Source organism: Siphateles boraxobius, unplaced genomic scaffold, assembly GCF_051911475.1.
Source record: "Siphateles boraxobius isolate OS27281-9 unplaced genomic scaffold, OSU_SipBor_1 77, whole genome shotgun sequence".
In the NCBI taxonomy this organism is placed as follows: Eukaryota; Metazoa; Chordata; class Actinopteri; order Cypriniformes; family Leuciscidae; genus Siphateles; species Siphateles boraxobius.
This window is the reverse complement of record NW_027509205.1, coordinates 9,194,691-9,209,656: the sequence shown is the minus strand read 5'-3', so window position 1 is coordinate 9,209,656 and position 14,966 is coordinate 9,194,691.

Genomic DNA, 14,966 nt, shown 5'->3' with positions numbered 1-14,966 from the left:
CCCCCCATACTTTAATTTAAAAAGTAAATCTTTAATATATTCTAGATTCATTACATAAAAAAGTTAAATATTTCAAGCCTTTTGTTGTTTTAATCATGATGATGGGCTTACAGCTCATGGAAATCAAAACTCCAGTACGCCTATCTCAAAATGTATTAGAATTTTAGAACGAAGAATTTTTTATACGAACCGACAAGATCCCTAATCAGCTAATCAACTCAAAACACCTGCAAAGGTTTCCTGAGAATTCAATCTGTCAGTTTTGTTCTGGTGGTGCAGCACAATGACCTTTTCCACAATATTACATTTTTTGAGATGCGCCTGTAATAATGTAATAAACATATTAGTATTTACATAATTAAAGGAATTGTTATGGTGAACAGTGATAATGAATAAATGGTAGCAGCAGAGTATTGCTAATTAAATGAATATCACTGTCCACAATTTTATATGTAAGCTTTTTGGGCAACGCATCATTAATTTACTGTAAGATATTGCACAATATCATCAATATTTAATGCAGCAATTCTGAACAAAAAGTATACATATTTAATAATAAGACACAGGTCTTTGGAACTTTTATTGCACACATGAGACTTAAATTATTCTCAGCGAGTTATGGTGGCGTTTTGGCCCCAGTCTAAAAGGGCTGCTATATAAGTTTTACACGCCACCAGATACCACTGTGTTTTACCTATTTAGGCAAACTTAAAAATAGTCAGATAATGGTTGCCTCTTTTTAGTTGCCAGGGGTGAAAATGAGTCATCCTTAACATTTTTGGTGTTTTGGATTCACTACAGCTGGAGAACAATTACATACAAAATAGGTTGTAGGCTCTACTCTGTGATTTTTTTTTTTTTTTACTGAGTAGGCCTAACTATCATAATTTTCCCAGGTAGTGTATAGATTTTTAGGCTTTCTAATATCTCAAACAGCCTGAAAAATAGTGCATTTAGCTGACGTAAATGGGGAAAAAATCTCCAAGGGAGTATGCCCCTGCCTGGACCGCCCCTAGGTTTGGGCTAAGCCCCGAATGTTTACATTGTCTGGCTCCGCCCCTGGTTGATAGGCCTATCTATTTCAAATATGTTGTAGAAGTGTGCGTCTGTGAGAGAAAATATCTGTCAGTATAGGCTACTGCAGGTTCCTGTCCTGTGTGACAAAATGCCCCATGTTTTTTTTTTTTTTAAACTGGGAAATTATGGTGGAAATATTCTTTAGACTTCTGAATTTTATAAATAACCACCCCACAATATTTGCTAGAATATAAAGAGTGAGAACTAGTCCTGGGCCTTCATAGCTAACACACTTTTAATCACACTCACCGGTTTTAATCAGATTGAACAGTTTTGCTTTTTTACTGTTTGTTTGTATGTTTTCTTGTTTTTTCTTGACTTCAAAGCAAAGGGATTATTTTATGCTTTTGTGCTTTTGATTTAAGATGCTGGGCCCACTGGTGCTGTAAAATAATCTTTCTGCCAAGACTACGTCTTTGCATGCATAATCAGAGATAATTGTTTGCGTGAATGAATGTTTACATGGAAAAATAGAAAGCTTGTCTTTTTGATAAGAACATTTCAGATAGGATTTTTAACATCATGATTAAGAAAAGCAAAGATTAAGTTTCTCAGCTTTTTTTTAACCATGTTGGATTCTAAATCTGGATTTAGTGTGTGTGTTTACAGATTTGAAATATGAAATGAAATATGATATGTGACTAATTGAATGATATGAGATGCACTGAACAAGTCTAATCCTGAAGCAGTTTCATGCCAGAAATGCAAGTACTGTACATTTAATCAAGTCAAGTGAGTATTCAGCATCCTAGGATATCCATTATTTTAATATTCTATAATTGTATTCATTAGAATGCACCTTCAGCTTACTTATTACATTATAATTATTATTTTAAAACAAGTACATAGATAGACCTGAACTGTATGGAAAATCATCTGCTTTCATTAGCTCAGAAAATGCTGACACTCCCTTCTGAGTGAAAACGATTTGGCTTCATGCTGCTGCTTCTCATTGATTAGCTATGACGTTGACTGCATTTTAACACACTCACAATTGATGTGGTGAAGAAAGTGGCACATAACTTTGATGTATTCATCCTTGAGAAGATATTTTGCTTTTAAGCCAGTCATGGAGTGCAATAATGCTATGGCTGAGAAGGAATGGACTAAAATTCACCCTGCTCAGACCTCATGGTTATTTCTCAGAGCTTTTGTGGGTTAGATTGTAGTGTCTATCTGTCCGGAGTGACTGTACTGGAACATACTACTCACAAGATGGAGCTATTTCACATACAGTATTATATATGTATTGTTCTTTAGTTAAGACATTTTATATTTATTTAATTTGTACTAGCCTACTGGTAAATTTATTATTGACAAAATTGCAAGTGAAACTAATATTTATATTAAAATAGTATTATATATATTTATATAGTTATTTTTTATTATGTAAAAACAAGCAATATTAATTGACTGCACATCTGGACCTGGATAGTCTAGCAAAAATCCAGTCACAGCATGCTATGCATAACTGCTTGCCTCTTCTCATAAATCCAGTCTCTATTATATTCTCATTTCCACATTTCTTGGCAATGTTTATCCTGGATTTACAGCTTTGCTTTAGAAATACACTACCAGATTTGAGCATTATTCATAAGAATTAATTTAAATGTCCACACCATAAGCTTTGGTATTAGTCATTTTTATAGTTGGATGATGTAGACGTAAAGTTAGATTTAGGCACTGGAGCATAATGTTATTGATCAAAACTAAATTTGTGGATTATTTTGCTCTATTATCATTCTGCTGAGCAGAGCAGTGGGAAAAAACCCCACTGTCAGACAGTCTGAGCATAAATTATTGATACAACTGTTAAATCAGAGTGTGGTTGGAAATGCCAATAAACACTTGAGCAGACAGGGAGAGCAGAGAGAAGGGATGATTTTTTCACAGTCCTCGCACACAGAAACAATCATAACAATGCATTCAGAATTCTGTGTGTAAATACACACTTGGCAAAATAGGTTCACGAAGTAGAAACTAACATATTATTACACGGGTCCTTGGATAATCGTGAAATTAGGCAGTGTGATATTTAGTTGTTCATGTCCCACAGACTCACTCTTTTTTCTGTAACTTGCGTCTTCGTTTTTTAAATTGTACTTAAAATTACCTCAGAGGACTTTTTATATTACTGTTTGTCTTGCTGCTAGGCTTGTAGACTATTTGTCTTAGCAGAAGCTTAAAGATAATATAGGTAATAGGCTATTATAAAATAATTAATATATATATATTTAATAACCAAATATTTATATTTGAAGATAATTCATATTGTTGCAGTGTTTTATTTATTTATTTAATTTTCATTTTTTTCCCCCCTGATTGTTGTGGTTTAATATAATGAATATAATAATAATGAATGATAATGAAATTATGTCTGCACATTATTAATTGCATATATGTTAGTATGGCCTTAGCTAGAGGCCTGTGGTTGTCATTTCAAGCAAGATGTTGTTCACTATATGATCAGACTGTGTGCGCCCATGTCTACCCATCCATGTCTGATGGTAAAACACGCTGAAGATCCTGGTGAAGGGGTTAATAGTTTCTAACCTGTACTCATAAATCTCCAGGGAAACGTTTATCATCAGTTGATGCTCAAGGGTGTTGCTTAGAATTCAAGAAGGCTTTCTGAAGACTGCCTTGACTGTCTGAGCAGAAAAAGGAAAGTGTTGTTGTATTTCTCATCCTTTCTTATTCTATCCCTGCATTTATAGATCTTTATATTTTCTGGTACAAATGTTTATGTTCAGAGTGTTAATCATGAAGGAAAGTTATAGCTCCAAATTCTGCAATAAATACCTCCGTAATTATCATGCTGAGATCATGGAAAATCAAACAACAATACAGTTGTTGAAGCTCATTTATTTTCCTGGTACAAACCATTAGTGGCTAAACTTCTCATTATTCAGACAATTGGCTAATTTATTCTCACTTCTCAGAGTATGCTAAAGCTTTCCACATTTGCTATTGTGCCATTTGTCAGTGTTTTATCCTCTTATTCACACTAACTATTCGGGCCTGAGGTTTATTCTCCTGCACATAGCTTTTTTTTTATTTGGAAAATTATTTAATTTAACTGCACAGTAAAATACGCAGTGTAAAAATTGCAGTGTTAAAAGTTATTAATTCCCAAAGAGTTAAAGTAACAATCGACATTGTTAAAAAGTAGGCCTACAGTGTAGTTGTAGTCGTCAAGACACAAACATACTACCATAATTTTTTTTTAACGAGTTTAAGTTCAAACAAAGTGAGTTAAAGCTAGTCTGTCTGTCTTCCCATTCATTTACAGGTATTTGCGTACGCACGGGCACAGCATACAGGTACTTTAGCTTGAAATCAATTCATACATTTGTTTCAATTCAACATACAGTTATTTTTGGATAAATTATGTCCTAAATATTTATGTCTGTATTTTATTAATATGAATCTGTATATTCTGTTCACATTATAAATAGCCTTCCATTAGTAAAAGATGGGTAAAATAAATTCTAAACATGTCTTAAAATCTAAGTTCAATTTAATAAATGTATTTAATAATCAGATTAAATGCATATTTAAACAGTTTCAGGCATCCATGTGAACATTGCACAAGTTTTTTTATTTCATTTATATTATTTTATTTGTAGAAAAAAGACAAAAGGGACAATACATATTAATGAACATTTTTCACAAATGTAAATATGCCAGATTATAGCCATAGGCTAATTTCCATCTACAGACCCCTTAGCAGGTAGATGTTACACATAAATACATACAGACTCATTATCCACAGGCTATATACAGATAAGCAAGGACAGTAACAGTGATCACAACATATTAGGACAAGCCATATTACACTGACCCCTTTTACAAAACCCATGCTATACTAACTCCTATTACACAACCCATATCACACTAATAATTCTATCCCCTTTATTTTTATAAAACACTAACTCTATTTTACATCTGATATATAAACTAATGATTACTAAACATGCTCACATATTTGTGTGTCCCTCAACCATACTTTTAAACAACTCCTAAAAATAGGAAAACTTGTGCTGTCCCTCACTGACTGAGGAATACTTTTCCAGGAGCTCACCCCCTGATAGGATAGAGCGTTCTGTGAAAAGGTGGTCCGCCTAAACGCCAAGTCACAGTCACCTCTCATAGTGGCTCTAGTCACTTGAGACCCGACAGCACTGATAGACTTTTGTTTAATAAAATCACTCAATGGTGGAGTCGCCAAACCATGTATAACCTTATGGATAAGACTGACTGATTTAAATAATTTGAAATTCGCAAAATTTAAAAACTTATATTTATCTAGAATATTACAATGATGATATGACAAAGGTTTCTTATCTAAATTTTTTAAAGCTCTTTTGTAGCATTCTTCAATTGGTCCAATAGCAGCATGACTCGTATAAGACGAACTTGTGATACAGTACTTAATATGAGCCAGTATCATAGTGTGCAAGAGCTGCTGTATCCGTTAATGATGTACGAATCTGTTTAAAGTTCCGTAAATTAACATTTACAGTTCCCTTTCGAGAGGTCTCTCCTATTGCGTAAGTAGCTTACGCTATGGGAAAACTCCTTTTCTCGAGAATATTGAAGTCTTTATGTAAAACGCATTGCAGCTGCACAGCAGACAGCAATGAGCGAAGGAGCTCGGTGATTGGCTGTGCTGCGGCAACTTGCTCGAACCAATGACGGGGCGACTCTGAATGCGCGACCAATGAGCGCGCCTCGCGCCCGCGCGCGTCAGAGCCCGCCAAGATGGGCGTGGCCAAGAGCTATATATTGGGCGCCCCGTCATGACAGTTCTTTAGATTTAATCTCCTTCAGCGAACACCTTCTTCGCTGGATCCTCCGGATTATTGAAAGCCTTCGCCGCCGTGGAAAAGCATACCAGCGGGATTGCTACGAGGACATCGGCATCTTCAGCCGCCTCGAACGCCATCCTACTGAGCCATCCGGCGCGCTACACGCAAGTATTTTACATCTGTTCGCCCCGCGACATTTGTTAAAGAGCATCTTCTGAGGCGTTGTTTCAAATGCCTTCCTGCACTTCGTGCAGAGACCTTCTTCCAGACGGGGATCGTCACATCATCTGCGCTCGCTGCCTGGGCCGGGACCACGCAGAAGCTGCTTTGACCAAGGGCGGATGCCCGGAATGTGACGACCTGGGTCTCTCCGCACTGCGGGCTCGCTTCGCCGCTTTCGCCGCGAGCGAGCCCATCGCCGCCACCCCTCTGTTTGAGCTGCGCGTTAAGAAAAAGTGCCGCTTACAGAGGCTTCCTGAACCTGAGCTCAGTGACGTCACGCCGAGCTAGTCTCCGCGCGCTTCACTGCCGCTCTTGTCTTCCCCCCCGCTGGTTCAGTTCACTCAGCCGGACCCACACCCCTCTAGCAGAGCGATGGGCCTTGTGACTTTCGGCGCGTCCGAGGACGACGGGGGAGTAGATGACACCTTGTCTATCGACGCTGCATCTGACGACTGGCCGGGCTCCACTTTCGACCCCGCCCCGTCGACGCTGGCTAACACGAGTGGGGGCTCCACTATGGATACAGAGATTGTCCGCATCCTCTCGAAGGCCGTGGAGGACCTCGGGCTCGATTAGTCTTCTCCTGAAGAACCAACCCGAAGCCGACTGGACGAGTGGATTCTGCAGGGGCGCCAGCAGGCCCCTCGGCAAAGGCCTTCTCCTTTCTTCCCGGAAGTTCATGACGAACTCACCAAGTCATGGAAAGCCCCCCACTCTGCGCGTCTGAAGCCTTCTTTTTCTTCGTCGCTCTCCTCTGTGGACGGCGCGAAGGAAAGAGGCTACGAGGGATAGCCGCCCCTCGAGGAGGCCGTGGCCAATCATCTCTGCCTGCCCTCCACCACCGGATGGAAAGCCAAGGCTTCCCACCCCTCGAAGCCCTGCCGCACTACTTCGGCTCTCGCTGGTCGCGCCTACGCCACCGCCGGCCAAGCTGCGTCAGCACTTCACTCAATGGCGGTACTTCAAGTGTTCCAAGCCAAGCTTCTCCGCTCCCTGGACGAGTCTGGCCCCGAACCCGAAGCCTTCAAGGACCTACGCAGCGCGACTGACATAGCCCTGCGAGCCATGAAGGCCACCGCCCAGTCTATTGGCCGCGCCATGGCTGATTTGACTGTTCTCGAGCACCATTTGTGGCTGACTCTGACGGAGATGAAGGACGCGGATAAGGCCCCGTTTCTCGACGCGCCTATCTCCACCAGCGGGCTGATTGGACAGGCGGTTAAAGGTTTCGCCGAACGCTTCACTGAGGCTCAGAACGCTTCACAAGCTATGCGCCATTTCCTGCCTAAATGCTCCAGCTCATCGCAGAGCAGACAGAGGCCGTCACAGCCGCAGCGGGGTAGAGCAGCCCCCAACGCCTCTCAGCCCGCGCCTCAGACTGACGCTCGACGCCGCTCGCGCTCCCACAACCGCAAGCCGCCTCCTGAGCGACGGGGTCCTCGGCCCAAGATTGTGCTGAACCCTGAGCCTCGAAAGCCTTCCTAGCCACAGGAATGAGAAGAGAGAGTGCGTGTCTCGCAAAAGCCGGACCACTCTCTCTGCAAAATCTCAAACATTACCCAGTCCCCTTACAGGCGGCTGGAAATGTCCATACAGCAGTCAATGGGCCAGTCACAGAGCTCGCTCACCTGCAAACAAACGCCGTTTTTACGGCGACACACAGAAAACACAAAAAGAGTCTTTTTCTCCCTGTGTCACTAAGGGTTCACATGTCCACAAAGTGTGCATTCCCAGATACTGTCAAAACAGTGCCAAATTCATTCCCAGCATAGGCTGCAACGCCCCATGAATGTAGATCACGTGCCTACGGTCATGTACGCACCACTACACACAAGCACTGTTCACACAGTTATGAATTCATCCCCAGTAAAAGCGGGAAACATTATAAATGTGACGCGTATGCCTACCACTGTCTATGCACCCCCACTTATAAACACTGTCCCTACAGTGTCAAACACAACCCCAGCTCAGGCTGCGAGTTTTACAGACATAGCGCGCGGTGTTGTAATCAGACACGCGCCCATTCACTCAGCTGCTCAGCACGCGCCCGCGCCTCTGAGAGCTACAAGCTCAGGCGATTCGCTGGCCGGGTCCCTACGACACAGCGACCCGCCCCTAGCCTGTATTCAGCCCATATCTGTACACGCAGCGTCATGGGAAAACATTCCAGATATGCCGAAATGGGTGTTGAATATAATAAAGTACGGATACTCGCTCCAGTTCGCTCGCAGACCACCACGGTTTACGACTGTGGTCGAGACGAAAGTGAGAAAGGAGTGTTTGCATGTTCTACGCACCGAGGTGCGCAAATTAATAGAAAAGGGCGCTGTGGAAACTGTTCCCCCCTCTATGAGCGGGGCAGGTTTTTACAGCCGCTATTTTCTCGTCCCGAAAAAGGATGGCGGTCTCCGCCCGATCCTAGATCTCAGACACCTGAACAAAGCACTAATGATTCGTTCGTTCAGAATGTTAACAACCAAACATATCCTCGCGCAAGTACGCCCAGGAGATTGGTTTCTCTAAGTGGATCTGAAAGATGCTTACTTTCACATTCGCTTTCGAGGGACAGTCTTACCAGTACACAGTACTTCAGTTCGGCCTGTCCCTGGCTCCCCGCACATTCACGAAATGTATGGATGCAGCACTTTCCCCCTTAAGGCGAAGGGGAGTGCGAATACTGAATTATCTCGACGATTGGCTGGTCCTAGCACAATCAGAGAGTCAGTTAATAACACACAGATCTTGGATTATCAGCCATCTAGAATGCCTGGGTCTAAGAATCAATTTAGCAAAAAATATACTATCTCCCAGCCAGAAGATTTTTTTCCTGGGCATAGTTCTAGACTCGATGCAAATGACAGCTCGTCTCTCATCAGAGCGCGCGCTCACCATCTGGTGCCTTGCAACATCATTCAGGGCGGGTGCGCGCGCCCCCGTCAAGCGATTTCAGAGGATGCTAGGTCTCATGGCCTCAGCATCGGCCGTACTCCAGCTAGGATTGTTGCATATGCGTCCTCTCCAACGCTGGCTCAAGACCCACGTCCCTGCTCACGCGTGGCGTTCGGGCCACCTTTTAATCAGAGCGAACCACGGCTGTATAAAAGCCCTTACGCACTGGAAAGCCGCCGACTGGTACCAGTCAGGCGTGAGTCTGGGTGTGAACACAAGGAGAAAGATGATCACAACAGATGCCTCCAAAATAGGTTGGGGGGCCCTTTACGAGGGCAGGCCTGTCTCCGGCTTTTGGTCAAACCCGGAGAAGCGCCTACACATAAACTGTCTGGAGATGAAAGCGGTCGCTTTGGCTCTCAGAGCCCTGCTTCCACATCTAAAAAACGAACACGTCCTGGTCCGAACGGACAACATGACGGTAGTGTCGTACATAAATCGTCAGGGTTCAAGATGGCGCAGAGTATGGCTGCTGCGTTGCGAGCTCCGTCACAACATGGTAGTTTTTTGTTTGTTTTGTTTACAGTTCTTTTGTTTTTTGTCTTGGATGAAAGCGGTCGCTTTGGCTCTCAGAGCCCTGCTTCCACATCTAAAAAACGAACACGTCCTGGTCCGAACGGACAACATGACGGTAGTGTCGTACATAAATCGCTAAGTTCAAGATGGCGCCGAGTATGGCTACTGCGTTCCGAGCTCCGTCACAACATAGTAGTTTTTTGTTTGTTTTGTTTACAGTTCTTTTGTTTTTTGTCTTGGATGTTGTCTGTCTTATTGAGTACGACATACAAACACTTTTGGACATTGGTTCGGCAATCGAACACCGAAAACCGGACTTTCATTTCTTCAGTGATGCCCCGCTGTTTACAAACACGGCAGCGGAGCCCTTTGTCTGGGCAGCTCGGCCGCAGAAACGCAGACGGAGAAGGGGAAGAAGAGCCGGCGTTCTCGTCAGAGTAAGACGGCGCGCAAATCAACCCCCGCTTCCCAGTATTTTGCTAGCAAACGTTCAGTCTCTAGACAACAAGCTCTGTGAGCTGAGAGCGCAGATCTCTTTCCAACGGGAGACGAGGGACAGCTGCATTATCTGCCTTACAGAAACTTGGATGTCTGCTGAGATTCCAGACTCAGCCATTGAAACCGCGGGGTTCTCAGTGCACCGAGCGGACAGAGTTAAAGACCTCTCAGGTAAAAGCAGAGGTGGGGGTGTATGTTTTATGATCAACAAATCCTGGTGTGATCAGAGGAACGTACATTCTATCAAGTCTTTCTGCTCTCCTGATCTGGAATTTCTCATGCTTCTGTGTCGACCATTCTGGCTACCGAGGGAATTCACAGTGGTCATTATCACGGCTGTGTACATTCCCCCACAAGCCGACACAGACCGGGCACTAAAGGAACTGTATGGGGAAATAAGTGAGCAGGAAACCGCGCACCCTGAGGCCGCGTTCATTGTGTCCGGGGACTTTAACAAAGCCAACTTCAAGAAAATAGCACCTAAATACCACCAACACATACACTTTAACACACGAGGGGACCGGGTTTTGGATCATTGCTACTCCCCTTTCCGGGATGGCTACAAATCCCTCCCCCGTCCACCTTTTGGCAAATCGGATCACCCTTCCGTTCTCCTTCTGCCCGCTTATAGGCAGAAACTGAAACAGGAAACACCCGCCCTCAGATCGATCCAGTGCTGGTCGGACCAATCAGACTCTATGCTTCAGGACTGTTTTGATCACGCGGACTGGGAGATGTTCCGGTCGGCCTCTGATGACGATATCGAGGTTTACGCTGACAGCGTAACATGTTTCATCAGGAAGTGCGTAGAAGACGTTGTTCCGACCAAAACAATTCGGATTTACCCGAACCAGAAACCATGGATTAATAGCGATGTTCGTGCGGCACTCAATGCGCGGACATCCGCTTTTAACTCCGGGAGTGCGGAGGAGAAAAAACAAGCAAGTTATGCCCTCCGTAAAACTATCAGAGCAGCAAAACGCCAATACAGGGACAAGATTGAAGGACAGTTGAACACCTCCGACTCTAGAAGCATGTGGAAGGGAATTAATATCATTACGGACTACAGAGGAAACATAAACTCCACAGTGAACAACACTGCCTCTCTCCCAGATGAGCTAAACACTTTTTATGCTCGCTTTGAGGGAACTAACACCCCCTCGCGGAGAGAGTTCTCGCGGCTGAAGCTACAGAGGTTAGTACACTCTCCGTCTCTGTAGCGGATGTAACCCGATCTTTCCGTCGAGTGAACATCCGTAAAGCCGCTGGTCCAGACGGTATTCCGGGCCGCGTCATCAGAAAGTGCGCGAATCAACTTGCTGGTGTTTTTACGGACATTTTCAATCGGTCCCTCTCCTTGTCTGTAGTCCCCACATGCTTCAAAACATCCATCATTGTACCTGTACCGAAGCAAACCAACATCACCTGCTTAAATGACTGGCGCCCTGTTGCTCTGACCCCCATCATCAGTAAATGCTTTGAGAGGCTAGTCAGAGATTACATCTGCTCTGTTCTACCTCCCTCACTGGACCCACTGACGTTTGCATACCGCAATAACCGCTCCACTGATGATGCTTCTACAATACACACTGCTCTCTCCCACCTGGAAAAAAGGAACACATATGTGAGATTGCTGTTTGTAGACTACAGCTCTGCATTCAACACCATAGTGCCCTCCTTGCTTGATGTGAAACTCCGGGCTCTGGGCTTAAACAGCTTGCTGTGCAGCTGGATCCTGGACTTCCTGTCAAACAGACGCCAGGTGGTTAGAATAGGCAGCAACATCTCCTCATCACTGACTCTCAACACTGGAGCCCCTCAGGGCTGTGTTCTTAGCCCACTCTTGTACTCCTTGTACACATATGACTGCGTGGCAACTCACAGCTCCAATTCCATCATCAAGTTTGCTGATGATACGACGGTCGTAGGTCTGATCACCGACAACGATGAAACGGCCTACAGAGAGGAGGTGCTCACTCTGACGCACTGGTGTCAGAAGAACAACCTCTCCCTCAACATCAGCAAAACCAAGGAGCTAGTGGTCGACTTCAGGAAGAACGACAGAGAACACAGCCCTATCACCATCAATGGAGCACCGGTGGAGAGAGTCAGCAGCTTCAAGTTCCTCGGTGTCCACATCACAGAGGAACTCACATGGTCCGTCCACACCGAGGCCGTCGTGAAGAAGGCTCATCAGCGCCTCTTCTTCCTGTGACGGCTGAGGAAGTTCGGAATGAACCGCCACATCCTCACACAGTTCTACAGCAGCACCGTCGAGAGCATCCTGACTGGCTGCATCACTGCCTGGTACGGCAACACCACCAGCCGTAACCGCAAAGCCCTGCGAAGGGTGGCGCGCACTGCCAGCCGTATCATCGGAGGATCATCAGAGACTCTAGCCACCCGAGCCATGGACTGCTCTCACTACTACCATCAGGCAGGCGGTACCGCAGCATCAGGACACACACCAGTCGACTCCATGACAGCTTCTTCCCATAAGCAATTAGATTTCTAAACTCTTGATCCCTCATGATCAATAACCATAAACAGTCTAACTGTCAACACACCACAACATAACCTACTGCATATTACAATATATATATATATATTAATTTTTTTATTTTTATATATCCACCTTACGTGTATCTATTGCATGTATACATACCTCTTTTTGTATTTTTTGTATATTGTTGTATATTGTAAATTGTTGTATATTGTATAGTGTATAGTGTATATTGTATATTATTTATTGTTCTGTTAGTGTGTATGGTACTGTGAGTAATTGTGCGCACATTAGATGTGTAATCTATGTAAATCTGATGTTTGCTGTAATTGTTTACGTCACATCGTGTCATACTGCTATGTTGCTCGGAACTGCACCTAAGAATTTCACCCACTGTTGCACTTGTGTATATGGTTGTGTGACAATAAAAGGATTTGATTTTGATTTGATTTGATTTGATTTGAGGGTGGACTCAGGTCAAGCTCCATGCATTCAATGGCCAGGAGACTCATCTTATGGTCCCAGCACAACTTGCGCTCGCTGAGAGCAGCGCATGTGCCAGGCGCCCTGAACCAAGGGGCAGACATGCTATCCAGAGACAAGATTCTCCCAGGAGAATGGGCTCTCAACCCGTTAAAGATTCAGTGGTTATGGAAAATCTTTGGCGAGGCGGAGGTCGACCTCTTCGCCTCCAAGGAGAATGCGCACTGCTCTCTTTTCTTCACGAAAAGCACGGACGCGCTCGCCCAGAGCTGGCCGAGCCGCCCCTTATATGCTTTTCCCCCGATCGCGATGCTGCCACAGGTCATCAGTCGGGTCAGAGAGGAGAAAAACGCAGTGCTCCTGATAGCCCCACTCTGGAAGAACCAAACATGGTTTCCAGAATTGATGCACAACGGCCGATTCCCATGAGGCCAGACCTCCTCAGTCAGGCTTGCGGGATGATATTTCATCCCCGCCCCGATCTGTGGGCCCTTCATGCATGGCCCCTCAACGGGTTCCCAGGAACCTCACGAGTGGAGCGCTAAAAACCATCGCTGAGGCGCGGGCGCCCTCCACGAGACGCTTTTATGCCCAGAAATGGAAAGTGTTCAGTGACTGGTGTAACGCCGAGGGCCTGAACCCTGAAACATGCGAGATTACGAACGTACTCGTTTTTCTACAAGGGCTTCTGGAGGCGGGCCGCACCCCCTCCACGCTCAAAGTATATGTGGCGGCCATCACAGCGTCACACAAACCTGTGATGGAACGTCCATTGGGAAGAAACGACCTAATTATTCGTTTCCTAAGGGGCGCTAGAAGGATGAACCCTTCACGCCCCCCCTCAGTGCCGATCTGGGACCTAGCTGCTGTCCTAGACGCTCTTAAAGGGCCCCCATTCGAACCACTCCGAACCGTGCACCTTAAGCAGCTCTCGCTCAAAACTGCGCTCTTGCTGGCACTCGCCTTGGTCAAGAGAGTGGGCGACCTGCACGCGCTTTCGGCAAGCGCTGCCTGCCTAGAATTCGGACCTAACGACTGCAGGGTCGTCCTTAGGCCAAAACATGGGTATATTCCTAAAGTGCTCACCACTCCCTTCAGAGCACAGGTTATCTCCCTAACTGCGCTATCGTCTCCATCAGACGAACACGACGCTAATCTACTCTGCCCCGTTAGGGCTCTCAGAGTGTATTTGGCAGACGAACACGACGCTAATCTACTCTGCCCCGTTAGGGCTCTCAGAGTGTATTTGGAGCGTTCTGCCCTATTCAGACAGACAGAACAACTGTTTGTAGGCTTTGGTGGCCGTACGAAAGGTTCCGCCGTTTCAAAGCAGAGAATCTCTCACTGGATAGTTGAGGCTATAGCGCTGGCTTATGAAGCCAAGGGACTTCAATGCCCCTGGGGAGTCAAAGCACACTCCACCAGGAGTGTGGCTTCTTCCTGGGCATGGTCGAGCGGGATACCAATCGAGGATATTTGTGCAGCGGCAGGCTGGGCCTCACTGTCCACATTTATCAGGTTTTACAACCTACAGGTCCCGACATTGCATTCCAATGTACTATCAGCATGATGCTAGTAGAACTATGAGTTCGTATCTAGATTATGTATGTGCTTGTGTCACACTGAGCGCCTTCTAGCCGCTCTGTACTTTTTCCTACATATAAAGCTCGCCTCTGCCGGCTAGTTGGATGATAACTTTGCTTTTCAGCTCAGGCACCTGCCTCTGGCTATCATAAGGCGAAGTTCAGCACGCACGGCGTTTTGCATGGTGTTCCCATAGCGTAAGCTCCTTACGCAATAGGAGAGACCTCTCGAAAGGGAACGACTCGGTTACTAACGTAACCTCGGTTCCCTGAGAGGAGGGAACGAGTATTGCGTAAGCTGCCGTGCTTGTGCTTGGTTAGTTC